Here is a 12,507-nt window from a genome sequence, read left to right on the forward strand (position 1 = left end):
TAATAGCAATCTTTTTTTGGTTTTAATTGATGTTTTTGAATTCCTTTATCGATTTTAATATAATATTGATTTGATTTGAAGTAATACAAATAATTGATTTATTAAGTCATAAGAAACACTCGAAAAATTTTCCGAGGATTGTTAACAGGAATGAAAACAGAAGTAGTCAATTTCACAACAATACTCTCCAATCAAATAAGTAAGCCGATATCGTCATATATATGCTATTAATTATTCATTTTATAACCTAGGGAATCCAATAATAGTACAAATATCAATTTAATAGAGAGGTATGGTGATTTCACAATATCTAATTTCAATGTGAAACCAAAAAACTTATTGCACATCTCTAATATTGCAATTTACTAGAAATTGAAAGGTCCAGGTAAGAGCGAATCAAGGAATGGAATGGACCAAGACGCCAGTGGCGTAGGTATATAATGGCAATGCAGGGAGTGAATCAAAAAAATATGAATCTTTCAATATTTCACATATTATCACATTTCGTGATAATTTTTATCATTTGATGAGTTATATATCCTGGAGAAAACTAATAATTGATGAGTAATCTAATAAGTAGATACATGAAATTAATAATATCGAAAAAGCGTTAGAAAATTCTCAATATATCATTCATATATATCAACGATCAAAATGAAGCATATCTTTAATAATTTTTGAACCGTGGGAGTTTACCTCCACCCTACCTACGCCAGTGGATGACGAACAACTTCTGCTGACCATATAATAGGATGAAATCTATCGATCCGTCAGCTAGAGAGATAGATTCTACTCTTGTGAAAGTACCAGAGTACCATACAACGCGTGACCTCTAGCCTTTGGCCATCGGCTTTGTGATCTACGGTACCAACTAGGTACCCATTTGCGAAGAAGAAAAGATGGTCTTTCATTGCTTATTGGGTAACTGGTGAACTAGAATCAACGATATGAGATTGTTACAGTAATAAATCTCCTTGCAATTTTGTAATTGCAGATATCCTAATAATACAAAGGGATTGGAGGAAGCAGAAGAACCAAACGCAAGTTAATAACTATTTATATGAAATCTGGATTCCAATAAATATATACTAGATATGAATGTCAATTAATACTAGGTATAAACATACAACAGATTTTGGCCTTTTGAATAAATGTAAAACTCTGCAGTGTGTATTGGTTTGACACTTATGCATTCTTTAAATTCCGAAAATGATCAATCTTCAGGACATATAGGTCGGTACATAGGCGTACAAATTTGCTTCTGTCTTCTTTTTCCGAAATTCCAGGCTTTATTGTAAAAACTATTTATGAATTAATGATTAAGAGTAGGTATTTTCCATCTCTCATCTTTCGGGCAGCGTACGAATCCCGTGTTGAAAAAACTTGTCATAAGACCGGAGGTGCTGGTCAGCCAGGCCGTGTGCCATTGATCGAAATAAGGGACAAACCGAGGAAGCAACGTCTGGAGAATACGGCGGGTGGGGTAGAACTTCCCATTTCAACGTTTCCAAGTATTTTGACCACTTTCGCAACATGGGGTCGATCATTGTCATGCTGTAAAATCACTATATCATGTCTCTCGTTGTATTGCGGCCGTTTGTCTTTCAATACTCCGCTCAAACGCATTAATTGCGATCGATAACGATCAGTTTTGATTGTTTCAGTCGGTTTTAACAACTCATAATACACTATGCCGAGCTGGCCCCACCAAATACTTAGCATGACCTTGGAACTGTGAATATTCGGTTTGGCCGTGGACGTGGAAGCATGGCTATATATCCCTATGATTTTCTGCGCTTCGGATTATCGTAATGAACCCATTTTTCGTCTCCAGTCACAATGCAATGCAGGAATCTCTTTCGTCTTTGGTTTGCAAGCAGCTGTTCACAAGCAAACAAACGCCGTTCAACCTCTCTCGACTCTCTCGTCCAACTCCCCCAAAACAAAATCCTGGCTGTACCATTGGTTTCGTGTATTGATAAAACACTGTTTTATGATAGGAAAAAAAACTGTATAAGCAAAGTAATAGCTTGATAAATGTTATTCAGATTTTGCTGAAGTTTAAAAGGAGAGAAAAAGTGACTCCGATGTAGGAGTGCTTGCCAAATTTTATTTCGAAAGCAACGAAGAATCTTCCTACGGAAAAGGTATTGAAAAGTTAGAAGAACGTTAGAGTTCATTCTCACTCTTCAAAGTAACTATGTTGAGGAAAAAATTTTCAAAAATAATGAGTTTACTTGTTAGGCCCGGGACTTGATTGAAGTATTTTTCTTCTTCTTATTATTATTATTCTTCTCTATTTCAATTATATCTACACATCCGAAGAAAACATAAGGTCAACATGGTTGACCTTTGTTTTCCTGATAATGTCGAAATTGCATTGAAATGTAGATTAACAATTCCAAGATATTGATCGGGCAGAAGAAAAATTCAAGCAGGTTATTGAAAAAATCGAAGGATACAAAACCCAAAAACTCCTAATGCCATTTCAGTATTTTTCTCAAATTTTTAAATTTGTTTATTTGACATATATACAAGACCGGTTCTGCAGCCCTTAGTCCAATTAGAACCAAATACCGATCAAAATTTATAACGAGAAAGTGAAAACTGCAAAGAGGCAGTTCCGTTATTTCTGACCTTGGCCAACTGAGTGCATCTTGTTATTGCTGTGTTCTACAGTCTTCTTCGCGAAATCGGTGAAAGGTTCACCTCGTATAGATGTTTTGACCTTGATTTTTTAACGGAATTGTAGAAAACACTGATAGGTAAGGGTTTAAGCGGTATAAAAAATGTACCCAAATATCGTACAAATGAGATGGTCAATGGATATAAAATCGAGTTGGACAATACTTGATGTACTTGTGCGTATTGATTCTGGAGACCTATGTAAATAATCTCCTGATACATGTAACTTAATACAACTCTTTCGATTGAAAAATTCGATTTTGTGGTTTCTCCGTTATTTCCAAATCAATTTTTAGATAAAAAATTTATAAAACATATCTTCATTCGAATTTTGTAGAAATAAGTGAAAAGCATAGAAATAATCAGATTGACGGAAGGAAACTGCTCTTGTTACAGAAAGCTCAATTTTTCTGTGTTCATCAACAGTTGAAACCATAGAAATATTGAGACTCTTAGGTGAAAAGAGGTTTTAGGCCATTTTCTATTATTTATATTGATCCGAATCATACGATGTAATATATTTTTGAAATCAGGAAAAATCAAGCTTTCAGAAAATGATACAAAAATCTAGTGTTCCTATTTGAAAAAACATAACTTTGGGTCATAGCTGCGTAAATAAAAACCCTTTCGAAAATACGAGCACGCCACTGGATTCTACTTAAAAAGTGCCTGTATAATGTTTTAATTTCAGAGCTCTATCATAAGTATTAGCGGAGATATAAATGTTTTTCGATATCGCCATTTTTACAATTTTCGCTTATAACTCGAAAACAAAAGAAGGTAGCCAAAAATGAATACTACTCTTGTTAGTTTCTCAGAAAAAGACACCGAGAATGGGGTATCAGATTTTGTCTATCTCATCTGGTTTAAAAGTTGTAGTGCTAAAACATCGAAATTTGCCCACCCTGTACAGGCAGCTTCGTAAAGGCGGTTTGAAAATTTTCATTGCAGATAATGTTGACAACCATATGCTGCTAGCAAACTGAGCTGAATTGCCACCTCCCAAGTAGAAGAGCCTGAAACGGTCGCTTCACTGTTTCACCCCTAACGCCGGCCCTGCTAACAAGAAAAAAAATGGTTTGGCCAGGACAGTGCAAGTGCGCCAAGACCGGGGCTTATTGAGTGACCTGTTACAATTAGTTCAAGAACTGCAACACTAAAAATATTTAGAAATTATAAAGCTTCAATTAGCTCCCAAAAATGACAATGACAAGTTACAGAACATCTTTCATATTTAATGTACGATATTCAACTGTTTCGCATATTTACGATGAGAAATGACGAAGAATTAATACAGTAAATATGATGCAGAAATATTGCCATGAATGGGAAGTTGCGAAAGAAGCTATTAAAGTGGGTAGAACCACTTGCTCCTTTCAATGGAGCAACAAAGAAGTAAAATATTCCCATAGGAAAAGTTCTCAACCGAACAGATTCGTCTTTATTGGATTGCGATTCCATTAGATGTTTTCTCTTCGGAATGGAATTGTACAAAGATCGCAACTAGAATTTCATATTTGAAGATATGTAATGGAAAGGACAAGAAAATCTTCTAAAATGTGATCATTTTTCTAATGTCTGAAGGAATCAATAAATGTTATCATTATTATACAAGATGTCATACATGCTGTATGACAAACGTTGACACATGATCGTTGTGCTTATTCTGAATTTTTTTTTGTCAACGTTTGTGGTGGGATTTTCAACAATGGTTCGACACCAGTAGCTATACCTAAACGATCTCTTAAATGCAGGTTCGTATAATATTTTTCTCGGCAACCGTCCGGGAAGTGTTCACTTCCCGGACGCTTTTTCTCTGAGAAAGTAGCTTTTCCCGGCCTAGTCCGGAAAGAACGTACTTCCCGGACTAGGCCGGAAAAGAATCATAGAATCCATAGCAACCGAGATAACGGCTGACAGTTCATATGAAATTAGTTGTCAAAAATTTGCATGTTTTTTTATCGCAATCGCAATAAAATATGGAAAGCAGCAGCGATAGTGTTATTTTACATGGTTGCCGAAAAAATATTGTACGCAACACGCCCGAAAATGTTTTTTTTGGACTCATAGACTTCCAGTAATAGTAATTTACGTAACAAGTCCGGAAAATAGGGTTTTTTTGGACGAATAGACAAGACGAATAGACTCGCTTACGCTCGTCCTGGAAGTCTGTGAGTCCAAAAAAACCATTTTCGGGCGTGTTGCGTACCATATTTTTTCGGCAACCATGTAAAATAACACTATCGCTGCTGCTTTTCATATTTTATTGCGATTGCGATCAAAAAACATGCAAATTTTTGACAACTAATTTCATATGAACTGTCAGTCGTTATCTCGGTTGCTATGTATTCTATGATTCTTTTCCGGCCTAGTCCGGGAAGTACGTACTTTCCGGACTAGGCCGGGAAATGCTACTTTCTCAGAAAATATTTTGGGGCACAATTTTGTTGACTCCATTGATGATAGAGCTCAAAATTGTTGTATCAGGACGATGGGGCACCAACACATTGAGGGAGACAAGTAGCTGCTTGGTTGAATGAAAATTTATAGTTAAAATAGTCCCTTGTATCGGGTGTCCCAAATTCGTTGTCTATAGTGAAGGGATTCCTTTGAGCTAGAAAAAATGAATGGCACATTTTTGGGCTCGATTTCTGAAAGAATTGATTCACTGAATTGAAAACTGCAACCTCATAAATTCAACTATTTTCAAGCAATAAGAGAAAATAGGAAAATGGCGTGAAATGGGAAGTTCTCATAACTTCTTTATTACTGGTGCTATAACCATGAAACAAAAACATTCTACAGGCATTTTTTTCAGTAGAATCATTTTGTTTTTTATTGCAATTTATGTAAACCATAAAAATTTCTTCAACAAATGAAATCGCTTCTTTCCTCTTTTCAAAAATTGCAATAAAAACAATGATTACACAAATGGATTCTACTGAAAATAGTGCCGATAGATTGTTTTTGTTTTATGTTTATAGAACCAGTAAAAAAGAAGTAATGAGAACTTCTCATTTCACGCAATTTCACAATTTACTCCTATAGCTTGAAAATAGTTGAATATATGAGGTTTCGGCTTTCACCAAATTGATTCTTCTAAAAATTGAGCCCGAAAATGTGAAGTTCATTTTTTCTAGCATAAAAGGATTCTGAGATCACTTCACTAGACAAAGAATTCGGACACCCGATGCAAGTCTATAAATAAAGGGTCCCAATACTTTTCCTTGTGGTACTCCTACATGAAATTGGGAAACCCAAATGTTTATGATTCTGTCTTGATGGTCATCACATAATTAAAAACTTAATTCTCACTTGAAGAGAAAGGGAAGATACTTTTACTATACGTTCCCAAAAAGTTTGTTAACTCCTTATTGATTATCCGAGAGAGACTTTCTCATTGTCCATCGATGTTGGAGATTAGAAGCGTTTGACTCTCGTGACCCCCAAGTAATCGAAACCGCGAAGAATAACATTCTAATTATATCATAGCTGTTGGATTTGAATTGATTTAAATAAATTTGTACGAACGTGGATTTTGAAATTTACTGTTATTATATGTTTGAAAGTTGTAGGAGGTTTCCTATTTGAGCATTTTTCACTAGGTTTCATGGTTGAGTTGCGTTAGGATGATTGAATATGGATTTTTCAGTTATTCAAGCGGATATGAGGTGTTTATGATTGATGACAACTTCAGAAAAAAGTTTAGTTTTTAGAAATTAATAATAAATAGAATATTGGAAATTCATAATTTGTAGCACGTTTAAAGGGAAGCTACTTCCGTCACCAAGTAAGTCCAACTGTACAGGGTGTCCCAAATTCGATGTTTATTGAAAGCATTTCGAGAACTATAAGATTTAGAGAAAAATTCTTCAAGGACCACAGATTTCTTTTTTTGAAATAATAATAAGAAATCAGAAAGCAGACCATAGATATCTTGATTCGTTCTCTTGATTCATCATTCCTGATGAATATTTCCAATATTTCGCTGATTATTATGGTTTATACTCAGAACAGACCAATCATTAAAATTAATTAGCGTTTAAGAAATATAAAGCAGAGTTGGTGTATAGACTTGAATAATACTAGGTGCGTCTTCCTTTAGAAGAGACTCCAAAAACAGCATGTCAAAATTGATCAAAAATGAAGTGATGTTGACAGTTTTTTCGATTATCACAGTTTTCTGCACTCGAAGCATTTGCAAGAAAGGATATAAAATATGCGTTATGAAACGTTTGAGATGTAAAAATCAGTCCAAGAAGTCAGACTTCTTGAAAGAAAACCCATAGGTTTTGCACCATGAAAATGCATCATCTTAAAAGGCTCATACAATTGTGAATACATTTTTGCCATAAAACTCAACAAAATGATTTCAATCAGATTTTGAGGGCTCTTTCATTCATACTCCAATTGCATCCTTGAACATCACAGAGCTGTATATAAGTATATATTGAGTTATCTATTTTGAGATCCGGATTTTACAGACCTGTTTCAATGACATATGTCGAATCGAACTGTCATCGGTCATGTTTAGTTGAAGATTTGCCATTTCAGAATATAGATAAACGTGTGAAAATTGATGATGTAATATAATTTTGCCATTACGGGCAGATTATTGTCGACATAATTGTCCCTCTGAGTGTACTTTTGTTAAGAATGTGAAAAATTCGAACAGACTGGATCTGTATTTCAATGAATAAATCATATCTAAATTTGAAAATTTGTAACTGATTTTTTAATTTCTATAAATCGGAATGCACGCTCGACCGAAAGTATTTTTGCAGTAAGTGAAAGTGTTGAAGAAGATACAAAATAATCCATTCCTTGGCGCGCATAACATTTGAGCCACTATTGCATCTCTATCCTTATAACGTTCGGTTGACACAAAAATTGAAGCTGGCTGACTATGGAATGCGAAGATAATATATCGTTTGGATGATGATTTTTCGCATTGAATTGTCTTCTACAGAAATATAAAAGAATATGACTCCTCGTAGCAACCATTTTTTTCATAAGCATCCCATTTACTCATGAACCATTGAGTTATGGCATATTGCCTCAAAGGGGAGCATGTCTACATATCCACGGACAGCCAAACCACGCTGAGATCCCTGGAATCGTACTGCCAGGGGTCTTTCTTGACCTGGGAGTGCCGTAACACAATAAGGCAACTGACCAGAGGCAATAAAGTGACTCTTCTTTGGGTACCAGAGCTCTGTGGTATTGAAGGAAACGAAAAAGCCCACGAACCTGCAAAAAGTGCATGAAGGTTATCACTCGCTGGACCTGAGCCTTTCTGTGGGCTACGAAAAGACCAATATAAGAGCGGTCCAGCAATGGGAGTTGAATAACAGGATGACCCACTGGACAACCAGTCCTGGACTTATTCAGGTCAAGAAATTCGTGATGATTTCAACCACCTAAGCCAGAGGGCTGTTGAAGCTGTCACGAGCTGAGCTTCGGGTGATGGTGAGACTGCTGACGGGGCACTGTTGGTACAAACATCATTTGTACCGTATAGGAAAGTCAGCAGATGAGATTTGCAGGCTCTGTGGATCAGAAGCAGAAACAGCTGAACACATGGTATGCAAGTGTCCAAGGCTGGCTGGCCTAAGAACCATTCATATGAGGAAGCCGATCCTGGATACCCGTGAGGTAACGGCCAAGTCCCCTAAGGAGGTTGTCAGTTTTATCAACGCCATTGACGACCTCGTTCGGTTTCCATGAATGGATAGGAAAGAGAACAAAAGATCTACATGGTCGCAGTTCCCGGAAGGCTTACCGAGCAACAACTACCTCAGTTCAAATAATAAAATAATATGAAATATTCATCAAATAAGCGATCTAATGATACTTATACTGAGTGTGCCGTTTGAAATAAGAAAGTACAGTGGACTCTCGTTAACTCGAAAGACCACGGGACCAATATTTTTCGTCGAGTTACGAATAGTTCGACCTAGACGTAGTTCGAGTTATACAGGTCATTCTAGATTAAATTCGACTTACAGAGGTAATGAGATATAGAGGTAAGCCGATATGTAAACCAAATGGTAATTCGGGTTATAGAGCTAAAGAATAGTGATATTTATTTCCTATAACAAGAGTAGATCGTACATATTCGATGAATTTACTGAAAAATGAATTGACAATAGAAAATTTCACAATGAAATCGATCAACGTATCTTTATGTTGATAAAAGCCAGTTGACAAATTCTGAATATTTTAAGAGTATCTGATAAAGGAATCTGATTTAGACTCTAAAACGTCAAAAGAGTTAATTAATTCATAATGTTATTTTTCGTTTTTTTTTTGGTAAGTTTTTTTCATCCTGGTAAATTATTGCAATTATTGCGCAGGAGCATTTTTTTAAATTTTTTTAAACTTGTTTCAAAAATTGAGAGTGAAAACTCCAAATGAGTTTTTCGTAAAGATTCCAATCTACCGAGAGGTCTCTCAGAGGCTTAGGAAAGTCGGGATAAAAAACATTAAACAAAAAATGTATTTCCAACAACCTTTACACAACTTGGCAACAAATAAAACAAAATTCCTTAAAACCTCATTATTGCATCATTCATTCGCTCGATTCATCGACACGTTTCGACTTGTGCGTAAAATCGTTTCGAGTTATGCATGGAAATTTTTTCGGTTTAGACAGGTTTTTCAAAGGGTATTGAAAATTATTCGATTTATCGAGGATTTCGAATTAACGAGATTCGAGTTAACGAGAGTCCACTGTAGTAGTATGTTGTAGAGGTAGATATTTTAGGGAGAAAGATCATTATCTTAAATCCCAATATACCTACAAATTTTCAGCCCGAAATTATGAATAGTTTTTCATAAACGTCTAATACTGTATTAAATTTCGATGAATTTCGTAATCTAGAACCGAAGTCCAAAGTTCGAGCTTCGGGCCGGGAGATAAATTTTCTGGTTTTTGACATTAATAATAAAATTTGTCCAATACATGACCTGAAAAGATATTCAAGTCGATCGGCACAAGATATAATTAGGATTTGTAACTAGTTACAGTAAGAAGTCATCGGAGATCGTAAAATATAAATCGTCACACATCTTCTACCTACTATAGTAAACCTCTCGAGTATCGTCCTTGTCCATTTCTCATTCCGTTCATATATTAACGACGTTTCTTGCGATTTATACCAACTATGGTGCAACCGAGATTGATCTAGGCCAAGTTATTTGTTATTACAGTATAAGCTACTACTTGAGTACCACCAAATAATAATTATAACACCTGAAAGGTTCTATAGCCGAGAGGCTGTTTCGCGATCGACCTTTATGGCAATGTGTATGATACGGAGATGTTTTCGAGAAACCATCGTAACGTCTTTGATATATAGAAGTGACGGTAGTGGATGAACCAATTCTCATATTAATAATGGATAGAACGTTACGGTTTCTTGGGAAAAATCTACAGATAGTGATCTGTGAGATTGGCCGGGAGTATTGTAGGCATGAAATGACTTTTATACGATACCTAATTTTCGACATTAAATGAAGCTCATGAAATTCACTAATAAAAGGTGACAAGATATATTAATCAGGCAAAAAGTATAGGAAGACACAATAACTACCGTAAACTGACATAGTTTAGAGAATTTTAATGCCGTAACTTTTTTCAGTTCAAAGAATCAACCTAATATGTGTTTCTCTGAATCAATCGATGCCTTGGTAACTTTTCCTCGCCAAAGTCGATCTTTAATGAAAAATTCGATTTTGGTTCCTTGTACAGGTTGGGTTTCTTCAAATCATTGATGATATTTACTTACTTATAGCAACACGCTTACAAATTCTGACGTTCGTTTCAAGTTTGAACAAAAGTCAATGTTTGAAACTTCACAGATGAATATAATTCATTCATTTATATGAAAATGAATAGTTAAATGGGTAACTTCTATACGAAATTAAGTAAACTACGATAATAAATAATTTTTGATGATTATCAGAACCAATATGGATGGTTGCAAGCTAAATTCGTTATTATATTCGAGAATAGAAATCAAGAGAAAATTATTCAATATTCACCGCCAAAGAAATTGCCAACGTTGGTCATTTAAAATTAAGTACTAGGAAATGATTATTTCAATATATAGATATATATATATATATACAGGGTGAGTCTTTGACTTGTACATATATTTTAACCGAAGGTTCTTGAGGTCAAAAGAAACACTTTTTTCATTTACCATTTTTTCCGATTCGGTCCTGTTAAAAAGATATAGCCATTTTAAATTTTCAAAATGAGCTAATTCACCCCTGAAAACCGGAACACTGAAGTTTTCTCAAGCATAAGATATACCTCTTGAACCTTGGAAATAAGCTACTAAATTAGAAAAACCATCATAAACTCACGTTTAACATTCCATTTGTTGAACAAAGTAGTGTTTATAATCAAATAAATGAGTTATTCCAATTTCGTTGACGCTAAAGATTAAATATTCTTCTCTTGATTTCTATTTCATTTTCGATAATTATAACGAATTGAGCTCGCTACCACCCATATTAGCTCTGATACTCATATTCATTCATTCATTATATTTCATTTATATGATATCGTTTATTTTTCGTGCAAGAATTAACCTTAAAATCTCAAATAAATAATATTCATCTATGAAAGATCTAACACAGACTATAGTAATCTGTGGTTTTAAGTTTGAATTTCAAATTTCGAGTGATGCCAAATATAAACACAGCAGTTCGGTTCGAATAATCTATGTTCTAAGTTCTAACCTAAAATTTTCATTTACAGTTTACACTGTTATTGTTATAAGATATTTGTTATGAAATGAAGCATTTGATTTGTTCCAACTATCTCATAAAAATATTGAAATGCATCAATATTTTTGAAACCATCAGTATGAAAATATGGAAATATGTAAAATATTCTGGCTCTGTAATCAATGGAAAATGTTAGACTCCACTTGTAATCAAATTTGTTGTTAATGTGTACCTACATTATAGCCAACTTCACTACTTAATTCATCTTGATTTTGGCATTGAAAATAAATGAGAAGTATTCAATGTAAATATCCACAATAGAATATTTGGTTTCTTTCAACTCACCTAATTTGTTTTCACATTAAAACAATTATGGCCCTCTTGGAAGTATGTCAATCATAAGCTCTTAGGATGAATTTATGGAATAGCAAAAGAATAAAAGTATTCAATCTCAATCACATGAAAATTTGTCTAGTATGTACCTAGTCCTAGTGATATGTTTCGATGTGAGTTTGAATGAGCCGAAGAAGAATACAGTATTGTTCGATAGCAGCAGTCTTTAGTGGGATATTGATTGTTGTCATTATAATGGGACTATTTTGTGAAAACTTTTTTAAACATGGGTTTTATGAATAATCTGGACTTTTCAAAAAGAATGTTGATTTTAGTGAAGTATCTTCTTATTATCAGAGCTGTGCCAAAGCTCAGTGATTTTTAATCAAATCGAGGAGTTGAGGTGAGCTTATTCAAATAACTTCATTTTCAAACTAAGTTGGCTAGTACTTCAATTCTTAAATCTGAGACATGACTTCATAGTAAATATTCATTTCTGTGGTTTTTTTTTCCACAATAGAACAGAGTTGCATTCAGCCAAAGTACCCAATTTTTTGAATTTCACAGATAATTTTTTTTTTTTAAGATCAAGTTATTCGAAAACGGCGCTTTGTACGAGAAAATATGAAGAATACTTTTATTTTTCAAATTAGCCAAATATTCTTCAATGAACGTTCAAATTACTATTAAGAGTTGGTTTCTTCGAATTTCTGGTATTTTTATGGTATGTTATGTTCATAACAAAGAAAC

This window comes from Harmonia axyridis, chromosome 3 (assembly GCF_914767665.1).
Source record: "Harmonia axyridis chromosome 3, icHarAxyr1.1, whole genome shotgun sequence".
In the NCBI taxonomy this organism is placed as follows: Eukaryota; Metazoa; Arthropoda; class Insecta; order Coleoptera; family Coccinellidae; genus Harmonia; species Harmonia axyridis.